Below are 5736 nucleotides of genomic sequence, written 5' to 3'. Positions count from 1 at the left end.
ATATTAGCTTTTAGTATATTGAAAGTATGCAAGTCATCTACTTTCTTTACTTTCTTAATAACACAAGGTGAAAAAAATTATTTTTTTCATTATGGTGGACAGGATTAGATAATTAAAATGTGTATTAATCATTGAGTCCTTTTTTTACTATTACCCATGCATTTCTCATTTTATTAGTTTATATCTATGGAAATTAAAATATATTTTGTATTGGAATTCTATATCTGTACCTATACAGCATTTAATCTCTCTTCTTGGTAAACATTTACAAGTTTCATTCTATTGTTTTTGTATTATATACCATTTCCTATTACACCAAATTGTTGCACATATTTTTTATTAGTCCCTTAGGGTAATTTTTTCTAAGTAAAATGGCATGAACATTTTCAGAGCTTCTGATAAATATTTCTAAATTGAACTAAAGTAAGTTTCTAGTAATTAACATGCCTGTCAGCAGTGATTGAATGTGCTCATTTTTTCTCACCTTCCACCTAGTGAATTAGATTTTAGAAATTCTTTTCAAATTCAATAGGCAAAAAATTGGTTTGCATTCATGCTAAAATTGCATTTTTTGATTGCTAGTGAGTTTGAATATTTATGCCTATGTCCACTTGCCATTTCTATTTATTTTAGTAAATGGCTTATTACAGGCTTTGTTAATAATTCCAGTTGTGTTTTCACCTTCTGATTAGTCATTTTAAAAGTACCTTATAAATACCCCATCATCTGCTTTCTTTATTTAGGTTTTTTTTCATTTTAAATGTGTCCAAGGTAAGTTTTGAAATACAGATTATTTTAAAAATTAAAGTAGTAAGATTGATCAATGTTATCTTAATAGTTTTTATTTTTCCTCAAATGTTTAGTTGTGCTTGTTGTGATGTGATGAATTAAGTATGTGCTACTTCATTTTTTGCAAGACTTTAAAAAATCTTTTAAAATAATTTTCTTCTTATAGTTTCCATATATTTCTTATTACATTGTGACTATATAGCATGTATTTTTGTTTTAAATAAAATAATCTTGCTTTTAGCAAAAGCATCTTCCAGAATAATCTTAAATGCTTTTATACTAGATTATATAAAACCTATTGACTTTCCAATGTATTTTAAAACATTACCATTAAAAATTGCATAACAATTTCTACAGGAATCTCAACTTACTATATTTTTGTATTTCATATTATGACATTATATATAATGTTATATACATAATATATATAATTATAAGTTTTATACATACTTATATAATTGTATCATATATATAATAAACACTGAGTCACTGTATTTAAAAATTATAATTTTAAACGTATCTTAGTTTCATTTTTGAACAGTAGAATAAGAGATCTACAGTTAATGTATTAAAATTTTCTTTTATCTTTGACAAAAATAGTGATATACAAACCACAACCCCAGAGACTCTGATTCATTGGTTCCTATATGATGCCCCAAATTCTTAAGTTCTAATGTCCCACTAGTAAAGTCACTCAGCTAAATATAATAACTTTTCTTATTCCTAAATTAAATTAGATTATTTCTTTTATTACACTTATTCCTGAATTAAATTAGATTATTTCTTTTATTTCAACATTAACAGAATGCTAGGGAATGCCTTATTTAATGTGTTTGATTATTTATATAAAACTGACAGTCTTTTTAAAATTGTTTCACTCCAATGGAAATATTTATGGTTAAATATGTGGTTAGAAGTATCTTGTATAACCTTTCCCATCTTTCAACTAAAATATTTATTATCAAAAAATAGAAGACACAAATAAAACAAGACATATCAATCAATAAATGACTATAAGAATCTTTATGAAATCAACCACTTTAAAAATAAAACACTACTGAATTTTTTCTGGTGAAGTTTCACTAAGTTAAATAGAAACTACGTCATATAGAAAACAAGAGAAAAATGAATCAAGATAAAGAATTGATATCTATCTTTCTTCCTACACCCAATCCCTAAAAACTATATTTTAAAAGAGTTAATAGGAAAATATTGCTGAAATGTTAAAATTTATCAGTTAAGTCCACTGATCTTGAAGAAAGTTTATGAATTTTTATCTCTACTCCCTGATCAAGATAATTCTCTTTGTTTTCAGTAATGAAAAATGTAACAGACATCTTTTCCTATTCATATTTACTCATTGCATTCCTCTGATAGTCAGTGAAAAGGCTTAACACTAAGATATTTTTCTCCCAAATATTTCTAAGATAAAACATCTTAATTACTTTCGTTAAAACCCATTCACTGGACGGTTTTTCGATCTCTCTACGTTTGCACATTAAAACATTTTTAACACACAAAATTAAATTTCTATTGTACTTAAATGTAGTTATATTCCAAATAATGACTAAATATTCAGTCTAACTTGATGCTTTTGAGATTTGCTAAAACTCTCACAGAAGGAGACATTAAGAGCCAAGGTGATGTTTTTTGTTTTAGTTTCTGAAGGTTTCCTTTCTATACTTTGCCAGTATTATTTTGGGGAATATGATTTCTGCCTTTTAAATATCAGATGGAGAGTTTACATTCTATTATGCTTTTAAAGATATAGTGGCTTCTCATCTTCTTGCAAATGCTTTTTCTCCTTTGACAATCAAGCAATCTGTTAGTTGGCATATTATGATAATACAATTACTTCCAATGATAAAAAATACATATATTGGAGGGTTTGGTGATGTCATCAGGTCAAACAAAATTGTGAATTTAAAAGGGCATTAGAAGTCATCTTGTTCAACTTCCTAAATTAAAAATTGAAGAGCTAGTGACCTAGAGAGCAGAAATGTTTGTCTGGGTCACTCCAACAAAACAAAACATGGAGGCAAAGAACAGAACTTGGGTCTTTCAATACCTAAACCATTCATTGTTCTTTTTACTCTTGAACTGTGCCTGTTTTATGGAAGCAGACCACAAAAATGGGAGCAAATACCATGTTCTAGATGTGGTAACCATTATGTGTAGCATAATATAGAACAGGGTAATGCATACCGTTCAAACAAAACAATGGACTCATTCATACTTCTTCAAATGTATCCCTTGATACTGAACTCCTCCATCCCCAGCCTTGTGTTTTTCTGACTTGACTTCTTAGTGAGGAAAACCAAGCCTCTGTATTTGTACAATGTTTTTACTGATCACGTAGTATCAAGTATCTAGCTCTTTAGATTAAGCATACCATTTGGATAATGCAGAGATAGAAATTGGGTATGGGGAGTGCAAAGATAGTAGACATGTAATAAACAGATAAGGGTTCTGACATGAGCTGAATATTTACTGCTTGTGTGACTTTGAATAAGGGTCTTTTCTTCTCTAAAACAGTTAAATTTTTAAGAATCTGAGGCAGTCAAATGAGCTAGTGTGTGAGAAATGATTTCCATAAAACATATGCTTTCTGGTGCATCTAAATTTGATGTAATATTTGTATCACGTTGTTTAGTGATAAATATGTAGTTTTGTTAATAAGAGGGCTACAAGGTCATTATCTTTATTATTTAATTGATAAGAGTAGGAACTATTATTTTTCTGAATCTTTACTAAATTCAGGTTCTTTATATGAACTAAATTAACAATCACCCTTTAAAAACTTGTATGATGTAGACATTGTCTAACTCACAGATGTGGAAATGGCAGTTCAAATCTAAAATGTATATGAATGGAAGAAATATCTAGACATATATACCTTATTTAAATATAATACAGAAAAATTAGAAACAGGAATAGCTCATTGTGATTTAAATGGATTTAATTAGTATTTCAAACACAATGCACACACACAAACACATAGGGACTGGAAAGTTTAACTGAAGATTCCTACCAAATATTTAAGGAAAATTCTGCTTTATACAGTTTATACCAGAATAGAATAATTCTTAGTAATCATAACAAACACACTAAAGGTATTACTCATATCTTAGGAAATCTATACATAACATAACAACAATTAGATAATTTCATATTATGAAAATGTCATAAAACTGAATGGAATAAAACCTAAGATTAGTTTCTATTATATTATGTTGTCATTTCATGTTTTATTTTCCTGTTTTATTTCACGTTTTATGTTCTAAGTGACTGCAGCTATATAATGTCCATGAAAAAAGATAGAAATGTGATATTTACTGAGAGCCTTTTATGCTGAGTGCTGAGCTTTTTAAATTCAGTAATTCATTTTTTAACACAATATTCTATTCTAGTGTGAATACCATTGTATCCTTTAACAATATGTGTATTTATGGGTTTTTAAAAAATTTGCGAATTGTCATAAAATGTTAAAATATTACTAACAATCTACAGGAATTTGATAAGCATTAATACAATTTTTATTTTATGGGAAAATTATCTTAAGTGCTTATTCAAAATGGAAAATGGAAAATAATTATTTGCAGAAATTACACATATCCTAGTACAAGGAGAAATTTAACTGGGAGAGAAAGTAGATTTAGATTCTTTAAACAGTAGGCTGCTGCTTCCTGCATTGGTGAATTAAACTGAATGCTATTTAATCAATGCTAGCAACATATTTAGAAAGAGGGTAAAGTGTGTTACCCATTAGGTAGCGCCCACCCATTAAAAATAAAACAACAGCAAAAATCAAGCACTTACTGCATCCACATCAATTTTCCACCCTGCTTATCTAACAATCTTTGTGATTTTCTATTAAATTATACTAAAATCATAAAAGCAGAACTGAAGTTTTGTACAGAAATATATATATTACTTATTTTTTGAATTGGTTAAGCAGTTTGATGTATTAAGGCAACATAAAGACTTGACAGTTATATTTGTCTCATATCTTCTTTCTCCAATTTCATAATCACTTGGTCCACAAAAGCTGACTGTCATTAAGCATTGCAGTGAGCATGAGATCTATGGCTTTCAAATCCCATGGAAAACAAGCAACTACTTCAATATTTTAAATATTGCAAACACCATAGAGACTTTCAAATGCATGTGAAGCAGAATTTTGTAGAAGTAGCTTATTAGCAGATGGTAAAATCAGCTTTCTTTATTTGTATTTTTAGATAAATAAACAGAAGACATAAAATGTGAAAAGAAAAAGAAAAGATTGTTCATCCCATTTTACATCATAGATTCTTAGATAAAACCAATCCTAACATTAGAATGGATTTTGTTTCTGGGTGGGAGAATGAGATCGAGTTCTATTATTTTCTCTAGTTTTTGGTTGTTAAATTGGATAATTAAACCTAATAATAAAAATTTCTAAAAAATCATTTGGGTTAGAATTGACTCTGTTGGAACCTTGTTAGAGGTTCACTCTTAAAACTCTGGGTTAGAGTTCACTCTGTTGGAAATCTGTTCAGCCATTTAAGACTTTCCCTCTTAATTTTTAAAAAATGTAGTATTCAAATCTTCACTTACACATTTTTCTTTAAAAAAGAATATTTTCATTGCCTCATTTTGTAGGAGGAAGCTCAAACTTTTTTAGATTCCTTTCTAAAAAAAAATGAAAACTGCAAGAATTTACAACTGTTTGGAAAAATTTACGGATAGGCATTTAATTCAAACATCTAAGATTACAGATAGATATTCTAAGGTTTTGACCTTTGTAAAAGTGATTACTAGCAGAGTATAAGAGAGAAAAAAAAAGGTAATTTAAACATTTTTCTATATTGAAAAATATTCTATAGTAGTACTATATTTTATTAGAGGCCAAAGTAGTATTAATGTTTTAATTCAAAAATATTACTATTTTCTACTAAATTGTTCTGT

Source organism: Macaca thibetana, chromosome 9, assembly GCF_024542745.1.
Source record: "Macaca thibetana thibetana isolate TM-01 chromosome 9, ASM2454274v1, whole genome shotgun sequence".
In the NCBI taxonomy this organism is placed as follows: Eukaryota; Metazoa; Chordata; class Mammalia; order Primates; family Cercopithecidae; genus Macaca; species Macaca thibetana.
Note: the sequence above shows the minus strand (reverse complement) of the source record.